Source organism: Mustela nivalis (assembly GCF_964662115.1).
Source record: "Mustela nivalis genome assembly, chromosome: 4".
Taxonomy (NCBI): domain Eukaryota; kingdom Metazoa; phylum Chordata; class Mammalia; order Carnivora; family Mustelidae; genus Mustela; species Mustela nivalis.
In genome coordinates this window covers 34,013,348-34,029,723 of record NC_139023.1, presented here as the reverse complement: position 1 = coordinate 34,029,723, position 16,376 = coordinate 34,013,348, and the positions used below count along the sequence as shown (strand labels likewise).

Below are 16,376 nucleotides of genomic sequence, written 5' to 3'. Positions count from 1 at the left end.
TGGAAGATTCCAAGGAGGAGATTTTGGCTCACGGTCTACACTGTAGACAGCCTCAAATACAATGGAAAGTAAAGTTCGTGTAAAGGAGCACCCAACGGATTTTCATCTCACTTAAAAGTTGCAAGATTGACAAAATACATGGAGATAAATTGGCCTGTGCATTCCATGAAGTTCAGGAATAAGAAACTCAGGACCAGCAATCACCCTTGGATGGGCGCTTCCTTCTAATAGGAATTTAGGCATTCGATTTGCTTGCTCCCTGACACTAGGAAAGTCACTTATCCTATTCAGTTAGAAGCTGACGTGGACCATTTGAAAAACTGTGAAATAGGGGCAAATAATTTTTAAACTCATAAATATTAAAAAGGGATTATCGAAGGCTAAAAAATGTGATCAGTGCTGACAGGACCCCCTTTCTCTTCAACCTAGCTTCATCTTGAAAGAAAGAAATCGCCTTCCCTTTTATGTTTTTTAAGATTTTATTTATTTGACAGAGAGAGAATACAAGGTGGGGGGTGGGGGGAAGCGGCAGACAGTGGGAGAGGGAGACATAGGCTTCCCACTGTGTAGGGAGCCTGATGAGGGGCTGGATCCCAGGGTCCTGTGATCATGACCTGAGCCCCCCATCCCTTTTACATTAATAAGGCCCTGTGTGTTTTACCAAGCACTTTCACCCACCTCATCTTATCTGATCTGACAAATTAATCCTCTGAGCTACTTTACCCTCATTTTACAGATGAAGACACTCAGGTCCATTAGTTCAAGGTTTCACTGCATAGTGAGACCAGGACTAGTTCCCAGTTCTAGATAAATCTAAAAGCAGCATTTGCCACCTTTAGGAAGAATGAGTCCTTAAAACCAGCAGAGAATTCTGAAACATTCAGGATCCCTTTAGGTTTTTTCATCTTCCCTAAAGGGGCAGGATCTAACTCAGATCAATTAAACATCATTCTGGGTCAATTCCGGTGAGAGCGAACTACCCACAGCAGGCAGTGGGGATACCTCGAGGTTCTGGTACCGTATCGAAGGGTTCACGCTGCCAGGTATGAACAAGAGCTCCACAACCTTAAGGCAACGTACAAACTCCAGTCTACATTAGCCTGGATTTCTGTCTTTTCCAGAAGTATCTGGATGGTGGTCTCAAGAACCTTTGACTGCTGGGGATGCTTTGATTTAAAGGATGCAAGAGAGAACATTCTCAGACTTACTGATTTTTCTACCTGAGGACAAGATCTTCCAGGGGAAGCCCTGGGCCAAAGCCAGGTGAATAAAGACCAGGAATCACACAGTGAGTGTGAAAATGTGAAAGTCAGTGACTCCAGGTGAACCGGGCTACAGGCAGAGAAGATGAAGAAAAGGTCCCCTTGAGAAGAAAGTCTCAAATGTTGCCTAACTCTTAGTTTTGCCCACTGCCACCTATTAAACAGTTATAATCTTTGTTCCTAACTACTTTCCACTGTCCTCCCCAGGAATAAGGGAAAATAAAACTGACTTGTTAAGCAGCAAGCTATAGCAAAAGATATGTCAGCCAACGTCATTTCCTCCTTATGGCTCAATCCTGATGCCAGTTTTTATTATTATTTTAATTCTCAGGCAAATCCCATGATCCTGGGGCATTTTAGGTTTGCAGACCCCTGTGTTTTTGCTTTCTGCTTCCTTCTTTCCCTTCTGCCTGTAAGGCAATGTGCTAGTCAGTGCAAAGAGCACAGAGCTCGGTGTCGCACAGATCTGAGTTTGAATCTCAGTTTTATCCCAGCTGTGTGATGCTGGGCAAATTGCTTAACTGCTCTGAGCTTCACAGTGTCTTCGTTGATAAAGTGATAGCACCTACCACCCTGGAGTTCTTTAAGAGTTAAATGAGAGGTGAAATCTTAGCATAGTTCCTGGCACATGTAGGTGCTCAAAAAATGGTATTTCCTTTTATACTAGGAAAAAACCTACTCCACGGCTCACAAAGAATCTTCCTGCCCATGTTTAAATCTCAGATCAAATAACACTGTTCCAAGATGCTCTCATCAACAAAGGCAAACTGAAGGTATAATAATAACTGCTCATCTCCATAGCATCTTCAATGACATATTATCATATTTGGCCATTACCACTGTGTAAGGTAAGCGTGAAGAAAGCACAAATCATTTGCATTGTCCTATCGCTCAGATGAGAAAACTGAGGTTCTTTTTTTTTTAAGATTATATTTATTTGTTTGACAGAGATCACAAGTAGGCAGACAGAGAGAGAAGGAAGCAGGCTCCCCACTAAGCAGAGTCCAATGCGGGACTCAATCCCAGGACCCTGGGATCATGACCCAAGCCAAAGGCAGAGGCTTTAACCCACTGAGCCACCCAGGTGCCCCTAGAAAACCGAGGTTCTTAATAGTTGTTGCAAGTTGCTAGTAAGTAGCCAAGTTAGGTTTTTTATTGCTTTATCATCTTCCCTACTACTAGAATTGTGAAAATAAACTTAATTGACCGAGCTGCCCAGGTGTCCCTCACTACGTTTCTTTTTATTTTATTTATTTATTTATTTATTTTCTTTTTCAGAGAGAGAGCACAAGCAAGGGGAGAGGCAGGCAGAGGGAGAAATAGAATCCCCACTGAGCAAGGAGCCTGATGCGGGACTCCTGGGGGCCGGGAACATGACCTGAGCTGAAGGCAGACAATTTACTGACGGAACCATCCAGGTGTCCTAATGTGTGTTTCTTAAAGACAGAAGACTATGGGGACGCCTGAGTGGCTCAGTTGGTTAAGCAGCTGCCTTCGGCTCAGGTCATGATCCCAGCGTCCTGGGATCGAGTCCCACATCCAGCTCCTTGCTCTGCAGGGAGCCTGCTTCTCCCTCTGACTCTGCCTTCCACTCTGTCTGCCTATGCTCGCTCTTGCTCGCTCTCTCTCTGACAAATAAATAAAATCTTTAAAAAAAAAAAAAAAGACGAAAGACTATGTACTCGAACAGTGTAGGTGACACCTAAATGATGCATGCAATAAGTAAATGAAAACAGCTGAGAATAATTTCTGGCACGTAGTATTGCTGTTAACTATTCTTGCTATTATGATTCCTTTGTAAACCAATTCCCTGTGACCATGATGAGGTCAAAGTAAGCTTTTGGGGAGAGGGGAGCTTCTGCGATCTATTGCTTATAAGACTGACCTTTTAGGCACCTTTTTACGTGATGAAAAAGGGTAATACCTTTTCAGTGGTTTTACTTTCTACCTGTTTTCTTCATTTCTCCTAATTTTACCAGAAACAGAAAAATTATTGTGGAGGGGATACAAATGCTGACCTGAGCCCAGACTTTCTCTTGAAGCTGCTGCTATTTTCCCAACAGAAAATAAACCTGTTTTGACCTAGAACATGCAGCTTGACCCAGAGAGAGACCCAGAGAAACCACAGTTCCCACAGCCTCTCCTTCCTTCACATGGTGGCCACCGGTAACCTATACGAGAACTTTGGTCAGATCTTATATTTCCTAATTTTTATATCAAATCCACACTGGATCTAATGTGTGCAGATTTAAGACATGTTGTTCCTGGGCACACGGAATGCCAATGATTTGGCGCAGCCACTAAGTCTAGAACACAGTTGTCGGTTCATGGGTCAGCGGATGAGGGAGGGCCCCTGAGGACTCCGTCGAAAGTGTATACGGATTTGAGGTCTCCATGCCACACTACAGGGGGGCCCTCGCTGAATTTTAAAAATGTACTGAGTTCACAAAAAAGGGAATTAAGTGTAGCAGGGGTTCACTCCACACATTAATCTCAGAAGGCAAATCCTTCATTTGAGAAAGGCCTTCAATACAAGGAGTCCCTTGACCTCCATCCTTCCGGCACAAATAACTGTGCCAGAACCCGCCTGCTTAGACTGAAGGCTTTTCCCACCCCCACCTGCCCGCTGAGATGGAAGGAACACTAAAGGCAATTATAGGCTCCTTAAAGGCCCACTCGAGACCAAGAAATGGTTTTGTTATGGCAACAGATGCTGTTAATTCCTTTATATCCCTTTAAGACTGATTCCCCACCAGAGATCTCCAGACCTCTTTTTTATTTGATAATGGAAAACAGCTTCACAGAAGAAGCTCGATCACTCAGCAATAACTTAACCAGAAATGATTGTCAACATAACATTACTAGCATTTATTAAGTGCTCACTGGCATATTTGCCCGACACTGTGTTAAGCACAGTGTATTAACTATTTAATCCTCACAACGACCGCAGGAGAGAGAGACTGTTGTCACACCTCCTTCACGTATGAAGAGACCAGCACGCGCAACAGTACGTGATCCTGCTGTAGTCCCACCAGTAGTAGCTTCCGAGCCTTTGACCTTCGCCCTTACACTCTGGACTCACAGAAGATTCTGTCTGTTTCCATGATTATTTTACAGATGTGTGCATTCTGGGAGTGGTAGGGCCAGCCTGAAGACGATGTGTGGCACGTGGGCGGCACTCGGAAAGTGTTTGTTGAACGAATGAGTGAATGTGGAGATACCTTTGAAGGTTACCATCAGTAGTAGAAGTGTGTGCCAAGAGAGGTAGGGTTTAACTCATCAAGAATCTGAGATGCAGGGTTTTCAAAACCCTGGTTAAATGTTTAATCTGACATCTAGCGCGGCGGGGGGAGTATTTCAAATTAGATCGAATTAATTGCAGATGTAGTTAAATGTACTGACCATAAAAACCACATAGAAATAAAGGGAATATTCTTACTTGTGTTACTGTTGTTTCTCTGCTTGGAATACCCCTGTGGATGCGTCCATTCGTCCACCCATCACCGGGATAAGCACAGCAATGAAGAACAGTCTGGAACCAGCTGCCCGAGTCTGAATCCTGTTTCTGCCACTTACTAACTGTGCGACTGCGGGCAAGTAACTTGGCCGTCCAGGGCCTTAACACTCCTCACCAGTGCTCACCTCATTAGGAGGGTTAGGAAGATCCCCTATGTAATCACCTCATTAGGAAGGTTAGGAAGATCCCCTATGTAAATGGGGTGCTGGAAATAGCACCAGACCATTATAAGCCCCAGGCAAGCACCGTTATGATTATTCATCCAACCACCCATCCATTGTTTTATCTAACAAATATTTGCCAAGTATCTCCTATGTGTCAGGGTCTGTGCAGCAAATTGAACATGCAAAAATAAAATAAATGAAATGGGGTCTTCTCTTCAAGGACCTAATGTTCTATAGCCACAAGGAAGCAACGAGCCAGTGGCCTTACCGTGTGGAAATTTGTGGCAGCCGTACCTAGACTTGTTCACCAAGGGTTTACCAAGTCTCTACCAAGAGGCATGCAGTGGAGACGCACAGATGAAGAGAAACAGGGTCCACTCCCTCATATCGGAAAGGCAGATACATCTAGACAATGATACGTAACACAAAGGGAGGAGGGTAAGGGAGGTGGGTGGGAAAAAACACGACGAACCCATTAATTCTGTGTGCACGGAGGAGGAGGAGGGTAAGGGCGACTTCCTAGAGGTGATAACGTTTGAATTAAAAATGAGAACATGAAGGGGAACTTCGGGAACAACGGGAAGATGGGGGAGGGGTGGTGAAAGCATTTAGCATCTGGTGTGACTGAAGCCTGGGGGTGCGGAGAGGGAGAAGGAGTCTGTAGCCGGCAGGGGGGCTTGGGGCCAGAGGGTTAAAAGACTTGAAAGGAGAATGGCTTTTTTTTTTTTTTTAAGATTTTATTTATTTATCAGAGAGAGAGAGGGGGAGAGAGCGAGCACAGGCAGATAGAATGGCAGGCAGAGGCAGAGGGAGAAGCAGGCTCCCCGCCGAGCAAGGAGCCCGATGCGGGACTCGATCCCAGGACGCCGGGATCATGACCTGAGCCGAAGGCAGCTGCTTAACCAACTGAGCCACCCAGGCGTCCCAAAAGGAGAATGGCTTTTTGTCTGGGTGACAAGATTTTGAGCAGGAAATTGACATGGTCGCTGGTGGGTTTTAGAAAGAAAACTCAAGTGCAACACAGAGCATGGATTGAAGGGGGGACACCTTGAAAGCAGAGACTAGGAATGAGAAGACTACAGTGGCTCAGGTAAGCGATGACAAGGTCCACAGGGCTATGGCTGTTCAAGAAATACACATCGTGTGGTAGATACTGTGGGTTATCTCAGCCCACTCTCCTCCCAGTGCGCCTTCCTGGACTGAGAGGCTGGAAAGCGAAACACCACATTTCCCAGACTCCTTTGCTGCTCTGGCTTTGTAGCTAGAGCAAAGGGTAAAGGGCACCTATTTTTTTCAATATGGAACTAGCAAACATCCGCAGCTCTGTGGCAAACATGGCAGAGGCAGCTCTAGGTGCAACAAAAGTTAGTGTGTCCCTGAATTCCCCAGGACAGGTGATGGTTTTCTGATTCCCCACCTTCCTGAGGGTGGCACACACAGTAGTGTCCCTGGCAGGCCAGCTCGGCAGTGTCCCTCTGGAAGTCATAGCCCCAGGTCCAGCTGAGTGCCTACACGGCCAACAACTGGGTCAGCGCTGAATTGCATATAGGAGATCCCTTCCTCCTATAAGCTCCATTGACAGCCGTTGAACCTGCCTGAAATGTTGAATAAATAGAACTGAGAGAATCTGATGACCCAATGAATGTGGTAAGGAAAAAGGGAGTGGCTGATGGTGAGAGGAAGAGGAGGCCACCATTTGCAAGGTTTCTAGTTTCCTGCGGCCATCAGTCAAAACTGGGATTGGCAGAGAGAGCTGGAGTTCTGCAGGTAGGAGGCTGGGCCATCTCACGAGTCCATTGGAACCCATGCTCCACAGTTTTCCAGCTATGGGATGGACAGTTGAAACTAGGTCATTGCTGACTATATAATAGGAGAGTAGAAGGAGATTTAATATTGAACCTAAGTGGATTCTTCCTGCAATGCCTCACTGACCTACACCCTCCGTTCAATTCTTGAATGTAGAGTCATGCAAGACAGGAATGGTGGAGTTAGTGAAACTCACACACATTTACCTCTCTGTACCTAGCAGCGTTTTCTCTCTTATGTTTTACTGTTCTAAAAGCTATCTTCTTGGTAGTATCTCCTTCCTTAACTTTGGTAAGACTCGTGTATTTTTTCTTTTTTAGACTGGTGAGTACCAGTCTCACTGACACATATTGCTCAGATAAAATCACATTCTAACCTCAACTGATTATTTTGGCATTGACAACCAGCCCCATGGGCCAGTGACCCACATTACTCCTCCATTCATATTATTACATTGTGGGTTGGTTTTTTTTTTTTTTTTAACAACAAATCTGGACAAGTAGCAAAAAAAAATTTTTTTTTTTTTTTTAAACAGCACAGGGGCCGTGTTTCTAAGGTTGTAGGCATGTAGAGAGGTAAATGGACCTCCGCTCAGCTCCTTTGAACTCTTTAGACAAAAAACAGCCCGGCACGGCAAATTTGAGATAGGAATATCTGTGCTCTGTTTTTACAATAAAATTCAGGGATTTACACAATTCTCATTAAATGTGTGTCTAAGGGAATATATTTCTTAAAAGACACGAAGAGTGGAGGCAGGAGGTACAAGTAAATAGACACTTGTGCAATCTGTTATAAATATTAGCAACCAATTTTTTAAAAAACAAAGAAAAGACCCAATGGTAAGACTTCTAGGTGTATTTGAACACGTCTTCATTATAACGCTGGTGGTATTTAGTTACAGTTAATTAAATGCAAATATTTCTCTTCTACGAGGATTATGAGCCTCGTCCTCAGTGTGCAGAAACTGTCTTGTCGAGCTATGCTTCCCAGTTCTACTTTGAGGTCCTCATGGCAGGCCCTCAAGAAATACCCCGTGAGGGGGCACCTGGGTGGCTCAGTGGGTTAAGCCGCTGCCTTCGGCTCAGGTCATGATCTCAGGGTCCTGGGATCGAGTCCCGCGTCGGGCTCTCTGCTCAGCAGGGAGCCTGCTTCCTCCTCCTCTCTCTCTCTCTCTCTGCCTACTTGTGATCTCTCTCTGTCAAATAAATAAATAAAATCTTTAAAAAAAAAAAAAAGAAAAAAGAAAGAAATACCCCATGAGGAACTAAAGGACGTTTCCAAACGAGGGGGTCACCGGACAGTTTTATTACTGGCTCCGTTTCATTTTTCTCAGCTATGAAATGAGTTTTCAGGTCATAGGTTCTATTACTTCTTCAAAGGGCTTCTTACCCATAAAATGTTTCTTAAACCCTTAATGGGAAAAGATCCAGAATCTCCTTTACCAAAATGTTTGAAGGACAATGGTTCCATGAGTTCAGTTTGGTTGTACCTACAGCAGGCAGATGGATTGAATGGGACCTCCAGAAGTTCTTTATGAATTCTGTGATGGGGGGATCCTATAAAGTCTCTTCTACCTTAAGATCTGGGCCAGCATCACTGGGTGTGGAGCACCATTCCAGAAATTCGTTTGGCAACTGAACGCTTTCTATTTTCCTTGTTTACCATCAGGACACTTCCCCTTTCCATGGGGATTTTCTGAAAAGGTCACACAGCCTCTTCAGAGAACCATCCTCTTGTTGAATGACAACCATAGCCTCTTTCTCTGGTTGGCAAACAGTAGCAGCTGCTGTCAGATCTGGGCAGAAAGCAGGGCCTACACCCCTTAGATGGCCAAAGCCAGAGGGAAAGTCCATCCTCCTGCGATGATACTGGAACCGTGGCAAAATGTCTTCCATGGAAGTGACAATTAGGCAGAGTTCCACCGAGGCCTTGCGGGAGCAGCAAAAATTAGAAGGAAGCATCTTGTGTGACCAGCTCTGGGCTTAATAGGGAAGGAGTTCCAAAATACCTCAGAGCACCCCATCCTCACCACCTTTCCAGTCCCCTTTCAAAACGCACACTTCCAATCTGGCGTCTTTTGGACCAAGGACAATCCTGCCACAAGCACAGTGAACAGCTCTGGGGGGAACTGTGAGTAGAAAGCAATGGAGTGGCCCATCAATCAAATACTTTGAGACTCTGCCATGGGCTGGACCCCGTACTAGTTGTTGGACTCTGGGTGGTGCGTGAAGCCACAGCCATAGACTGAGGGTCTGGGTGTGTCAGCTTAGATGTGCACCACTAATCATTACCTTAGCATAAGGACCCTGCTTTTGCCTTCCTATCCTCAACCTGTCCTACTGACGGGGCACGTGGCTCATCTGTCAGAGCACTCGGCTGCCCAGATCCCTCTGCGAGTCCCGTCCTCTATGGAATAAAGATCCAACACCCACTCCCTACCACCCTACAAGGCATACAGTTTGACTCCCACTTTCCTTTCAGTTTCATCTCTTCGCTGAATGATCCATAAGTCATGACCTTCCTTTCATAAGCCTTTGGTCCCCTCTAGCAGATGCTCTGGGGGCCTCATTTGCATCAGGCCACATTTACCTGTCCATACAACGTCACTGCGGACACCTGCATCTCTCTGTCTGTGCTGCGCCCTAGGCAGGCAAGTGGACGTGTTGCTGGAAACCACTCCTTCCATCTCAGCTTCCTTGCCTTCGCTTGACATAACTCTGAGACAGGCTTTACGCTACACTGAATTCCAGAGCTACCCAAAAGGACTGAGCTCCAATGACTCACAATGGCAACCATCTTGATAACGTTTCTTCCATCCCTCGTTGCATTCCCCATTCCCTTATCGCTGTTTTCTGGAATCATCTCCCAGATTAGCTATTGCATTCAAGTCCTGGTCTAAGGGCCTATGGACAGATGGATACCAAACAGTGTCTTCAGTCTCCTCCCCATCTCAGCCCTTGGACCACTGTCGCCAGTCGGCTGAGCTCTGCATTCTTAAATGTTCTGCCAGACAGTCGCCCCTTCTGGGATGCCATTTCCCAGCCACTTCGTACAGCGTGAGGGGCTCCTTCCCCTGAGATCCCCAACCCTTTACACAGACCTCTTTTACGACGCGCATCTCACAGCATTGTCCTTCTGTGTAGGTACATCTGACTTCGTTTACTAGGAACCACAACTTTCTCCTTAGTCTGCTCAGGCCCTTGCAGAGCACATTGTACAAAGAAGATGCCCAACAGATATCTGATGAATGAGTACGTGACCCTTCTCCTGTGGCTTTCTGGCTCTTATCCTTGTGTACACAGCAAGATGTTGGAAGCCACGTTCCTGACCCAGCACTTCTGGGTAAAGGGCATTCTTACTGTGTCTCGAGAGGGAGGCTAGGAACCTTTCACTGCCCCTCCCAAAGTACTTACTCTGGTTATGATCTTATTGCCAAGAAGGGGCTCCCTTTCAATGCAGGGCAGGTCTCCAAGCCGACTGGCCCAGGCCATTAGGAATCCGTGGAGTAAATTCCAAGGGTGTGAAAAACCAGAGCCTGGGAAGCCGGAGGGCTGGGGCAAGGGCCACCTAAAAATGGCCTCAGATAAGCCCGGGGCAATTCTAAGATGCCTTCAGTCCCAAAGACAGCTGCTATCTTTGTTGTTTTTATGTGTGTGTGTGTATGTGTGTTTTATCACAGGGTAAAAGCCTGCCCTGTGGTTAGCTGGGGGCTGAATGAATAGTCCAAAAGGAGATCTAATCCTAGGGAGGAATCCAAAACTGTTGGTGGAGCAGAGAGCCGGTCGTCGGGGAAGGCTGGTTTCAGCTGACTCTCTGTGCTTTGCCAGCAGGGTTATTTTAAAACCTCACTGCCAAGGAAGACCTGACCCATCTGAAGGCGTAGCAAGGTTGGAAGGGGCAGGCTGATCCCCTGGGATGTGGGGCTTCGAACAAACAAACAGAAACACAGATTCCAAAGCCACGAGAAGTAAAGTTGGGTCTTTCCTGCTGAGCGGAAATGGAAATGAACTGAGCAGCCTCAAGTGTAAGAAATGGGAGTTGGCACAGGAAAATGAGCCCGTGTTCCGCCATGTTGTACGTGGAAATCAGGGAAGAACTGAGGAGGATTCGAAGAGGAGAGGAGGAAGGGGAGCAAGAATGAGAAAAGGGCAGTAGAGGACCCAGGAGGCAGGGAGGGAAGGGGTATCTGCAGTGCCTAAGGGCTGTCATGGGCCAGGCAGGTGGCACTTAGCTTATTTTTCACATCGGAGACATTTGAACTGTTATTATATCAGTACCAGGATCATCATAAACTTGACCTCAATAACCTTGCGCTATCACTCTTGCCATTCTGCAGATGGGAAAACAGAAGCTCAGAGCGGTTAAATGACTTGTCCAAGGTCTCTCCAACGGTAAGGAAAGAAATCTAGGTCTCAATGCCAAGAAGCATGTAAAAATAATTCACACCCAGTTCAAAACCCAAGGACGACCACTGCTGTCTGGGTTAGGTCATGTGCTCAGAATTGTCAGGAGCTGTAACTCAGAATCGCCCCCGCAACTTTTCTCCCCCTCCTTGCGCATGCAAAGTCATTGCCTTTGTGTGTGCTGTGAGGTAGGCACTGCCACTGTGGGAGAAAGAAGGGAAAGGATCTTTCAGAGGATCAAGTTTAAAGAGGCCTAACTTTTTGGAAAATCTCCAAATTTGGGTTTAGGAGAGTGTTTGGCTTCCAAAGAAAGGAAGGAGGGAGGAAGCCTACAAGGCATGGGATTTAAATTTTCACCCTTCCTAGTGTTGGTGAGGACCAAAGGGAGACACAGAAATACCACGGGATTGGCAAATACTGCCCTACTTTCAATTCAGCCCCAAGCAGGAAGGCTTAGTTTTGTCACGAGATAGCCTCTTGTTACACCCTAAGACCAGAACAAAACCTTTGGGAGGAGACTCCCATCTTGACAGCGTGATTTCCAAAGAAACCTTTTTAGTCTTATGACCGCTGTGTCTCCAATGTCACAATTGTGTAAACCGCTGATGTTTAAAATGATCCTGGAGTCCATCATACAGGATTAGGAAGATAATGGACTTAGTTCGAGGACAAGGGGAGAGAGGAGAGAAGTCTCCTTGAAGAGCAAAATGAAGAAGAAAAGAAGCCTGGGTTGGAATTCAGGACCTGTGGACTGCAGTTGGGGCTCCTTCATGAGTCTGAAAGCCCCGGAGTTAACCTTCCCTGTGTACTCTGCTCTGCTTGCCTGGCGGGGCCGTGCTAGGTGACCCAGAAGAGAACATCCAGCTCCAAAGACCTCTCTGGGAACGTTCAGAGGCTTTTGAGGTGGTAGATCACTGAATGTAATTAGAGCTGTTTGGAGATGGGATGATGAGTCAGAAACCAATCGAAGGACTGTTTTATTACTCTTCATTTCCAATTCCTTATTTGGGTTCTACGAAATGAAAGAGAAAGAGGGGTTGGGGGGGCACTATCAAAACGGACTCAGAAAAAGAGGAAAAAAACAAAGCCACAACAACAACAACAGAACCCCAACACAGATCTGTTCAACAAGTCAAATAACTAAGCTAGGCACTTGTCGTGCAGGAGAAGGGTCTTTCTGAATGTCGGTGTCTCACTGTGGAAAGGACACAGGTGGGTTTTACATCTAGAAGACCTACGATTCAGTCATGGCTTTATCACTAGTGACCTAAACAGCCTTGAGTCAAGCCTCTTAATGATGAAGATGTCATCATCTCCATCATAAAAGCTGTGACTGAAAAGATGAACGGTCATCTTTTTGAGCCTCAATAGCCTCGAATAGAAAAGGAGTCTAGGGGCACCTGGTTGGTTCAGTCAGTAAAACATGCAACTCCTGGTCTCAGGGCTATGAATCCAAGCTCCATGATTGGTGTAGAGATTACTTAAAAATAAAATCTTGGGGGTACCTGGGCGGCGCAGTCTGTTAAGTGTCCAGCTCCTCGTTTCAGCATAGGTCATGATCTCAAGGTCATCAGATTGAGCCCCGAGATGGGCTTTGCACTCAACACAGAGTCTGCTTGAGATTCTCTCTCCCTTTCCCTTTGCCGCTTCCACTCATCCTCTCTTCTTCTCTCTCTCTAAAATTAAAATATATATATATATATTTAAATATTTTTTGATAAAGGAGACTAATTTAAACAACAATAGTAATAGCTATCATTTATTGGGTGTTTGTGCCAGGAACTGAACTCGGCTGTCTGTATTATGTCTCCAAATACACCCACTTTATACTGTATTAAAAAATTGGTATTGCTATCCCTGATTTATAGGCACGACATGGAGTCTAACCGAATCTAAGAGCAGAGCTGGGATTCCAACCCAGTTTGGTAAAACTCTGAAGCTTATTCTCTTCTCTACCCTCCCAAACTTCCCCAGAGGATAATAATATAGACCGACTAAGGTGATATTTAAAATATACTTTGCAAATGGCAATATACAAGTGTATATTTGTTATCAATAACATTTGTTATCAATATTTGTTATCAATTGTTATCTGCCTGCCTCTCTGCCTGCTTGTGATCTCTGACAAATAAATAAATAAAATCTTTAAAAAAATAATAAAGCAGTAGTAATGACAACAGTAATGGTCAATTTTTACATGTTCACAGTCAAAGTGAGTATCCAAACAGAAATTTGTATAACCCTTTTTTAAAAAAGATTTTATTTCTTTATTTGACAGAAAGAGATCACAAGTAGGCAGAGAGAGAGGGGGAAGCAGGCTCCCTGCTGAGCAGACAGCCCGATGTGGGACTCGATCCCAGGATCCTGGGATCATGAGCTGAGCCGAAGGCAGAGGCTTAACCCACTGAGCCACCCAAGTGCCCCGAAATTCATATAATCTTATTTGAATGTCTAATACAAAAGCAGTCTAAATGATGACTCTGGGCTAATCAGACCCTGGGACCATCCCTCTTCTGTTCTCATTGTGTCTAAGTTTCAGGGCTCAGAAAAACAGTTCACTTGAGCAGAAATGTTGATATCTGAGAAACAGCGCAGAGAAGATTTAGAACACAGTGAAACCTCTTTGTGCTATACAGTTTTGTCACTGAAAGTGCCATCTGGCTCAAGCACACCAGAAAGTAACCACAGATTACCAACCGGTAAATTTTACCTTTTAAAAAACCAAGCAGAAGACTCCGTCATCTATCAGTGCAGTAATTCTGGATGGCAGTCCGAATATAATAGGGGGCAACCTGTCCCTGTGAGTCACCAAGGCCAACAAAGAATGCCTCTGGCCTTTTGAAACAGAGCATGTTAACTTGAGATCGAAACTTCTCGAAGAGGGACGGTGCACAGCTCCTTTAAAAGAGGATGTGGGAAACCAGACGAATCAAGCAGGTGGCACGGTTGACCTGGGAGTCTCGGTCCCACTTGAGGTATCGATGCCTGAGGAACTCGCCTCCCTTCTGACTAATTCCTTCTTCAGCTCCCTGAGAGAGTGCTGGAGCTTTTCAAAGCTTTTAGAGATGGATATAGAACATTAAACGTGAAAGGGACCCCACAACTCATCTGCTAAATGTTCTCATTCCACACGTGAGAAAACAAAAGCCCGGGGAGGTAGAATCTGAAGGCTTCAAAGCTTACCCAGTGACACAGGAGAACGTGGGTCTCCTACTCCCCATACGGGGTGTTCTGGTCAGAAAATGCAGCCTCATTCCATACTTCACCCTTCAGTGCTCCCACGCTGATTTTTGACACATATAGCCTGGAACATCACTTGTATATGGGAAGATAATAAACCCAGAGTAGTATTCCTAAGAATTAAATAGTACTTTGTAGATGCCCAATTCTAAGCCCTTTTAACATAAAAATTCACGAATCCTTACAAGAACGCTGGGAAACTATCAGTATCTCCATTTTACAGAGACTCAAGTTAAATGACTCGCCCAAGGTCACACAGCTGGTGAGTGGTAGAGCCAGGATTCCAACCCAGTCTGGCTCTAGGGTTCATGCTTTACTTCCATACAAAAATGTACAGAAATGGTTACTCATTGCCTCTAGAGAAGGAGAAATGGAGGGCTATGGGGTTTAGAGAGGGGAGACTTTCTTTGTCCTGCAAACTTTCACAGACTGTGTACATTTTTGTCATATGCATATGTTATTCAATAAACAAAAAAAAATTAAAAGCTATTGTGGGTGTCTATTTTAAATAGTTCTAAAACGGATAATGGTGAAAGTTACACAGTGTTGTGGGTGCATTTAACGTCACAGGATTATACATTTTAAAACGGTTAAAACGGTAAATTTTAGACTATGTATATTTTACTACCCAAATAGTTCCAAAAACCTTTTTGGCAATGGTAAGGAATACTGAGACAGTGTTTTCCAAGACTTCAAGCAGCATATTTGGGTCTGGAGCTTAAATATCTCAATATTGAAATTCAGGAAACATGTACTGTGCACCTAGTGTATATAAGGCTCTATGCGAGGCATGGTGGGTACACAAAAATGATATGGCCAAAAACTTATAAGAAGTGTTTAAGTCTCAGGGCACCTGGGTGGCTCAGTGGATTAAGCCTCTGCCTTCGGCTCAGGTCATGAACTCAGGGTCCTGGGATCGAGTCCTGTATCAGGCTCTCTGCTCAGCAGGGAGCCTGCTTCCCCCACTCTCTCTGTCAAGTAAATAAAATCTTAAAAAAAAAAGAGAGAGAGAGAGAGAGAGAGAGAGAGAAGTCTTTAAGTCTCAAAGAACAAATGAAAGGCGGCTCGGGTGGGGAAGACACAGTCAAGAGGAGGAGGAGCTGCTTTTTGGTGAACCATGATGCCAACAGCACCAAAGGGCACTTTGATATGACTTTTGTGAGGTTCCAAAGACACAGTCTGCCATGCATCCAGCATAGCAGCTGGCATACAGTATTAGTAGGAGTTTAATCAGTGCCAACTCTTAAATTATCACTGTTACGTGACTCTCCTGAGACTTACTTTCCTCTTTTGTAAAGTCAGGAACGGAGGTGATCTCTCTGGTCAATGGGTACAGCGAGGCAAGGCGGGCCGTCACGACTATTCTCACCAAACGAGAAGGCAGCAGCAGCCCTGGATGAGAACGGCTGAGCTCCATTCTGACACGACAGATCTATTTGAGCCCCTCTGTAACCGACCCTACCCACCCCTGCAACCCGGGGCCCTGGCCAGGTGTGGGAGCTGCCTTGTCTGGCTCTCACGGCTGGGGACCACATGCTCCACACAGCCAGTGTTAAAATTAAATGACAACATTCTTGGGACAGCTGGGTGGCTCAGTCGGTTAAGCGACTGCCTCTGGCTCAGGTCAGGTCATGATGCCAGGGTCCTGGGATCGAGCACCACACGGGGCTCTTTGCCCAGCGGTGAGTTTGTGTCTCCCTCTCCAGAACTCTGTGATCTCTCTTGCTTTCACTCTTTCAAATAAATAAATAAAATCTTTTTTAAAAAATTAAAGTAAATGCTAGAAACTTAAATAACTTACATTGAAAATGCAATAGCAGGTACACAAAGCTTACAGTTTCCTAACTAGCTCATTACATTTTATATTATCTCTTTGTAAGGTTATTCACAGCCCCTGTGTTTGGAGGGTGGACAGAGCACACAGAGGAGTGCTCTCCCTCCTCTCTTCCTGGCTCCTCCTTCAACAATGTCAGTTGAAATCAGC

General features: G+C 45.3%; 1 protein-coding gene across 1 annotated transcript in view; it reads right to left on the bottom strand.

Annotated features, from left to right (window-relative positions):
* Positions 1-14,050, bottom strand: part of RBM47 (RNA binding motif protein 47) — a 169,604-nt gene extending 155,554 nt beyond the window's left edge. The window contains exons 1-2 of the mRNA XM_082728843.1: positions 13,863-14,050; positions 12,658-12,828 (exon numbers count right to left, since the gene is read on the bottom strand). The gene's annotated coding sequence lies outside the window, so the exon portion shown is untranslated. The remainder of the gene's footprint in view (positions 1-12,657; positions 12,829-13,862) is intronic.
* Positions 14,051-16,376: the final 2,326 nt, after the last annotated feature.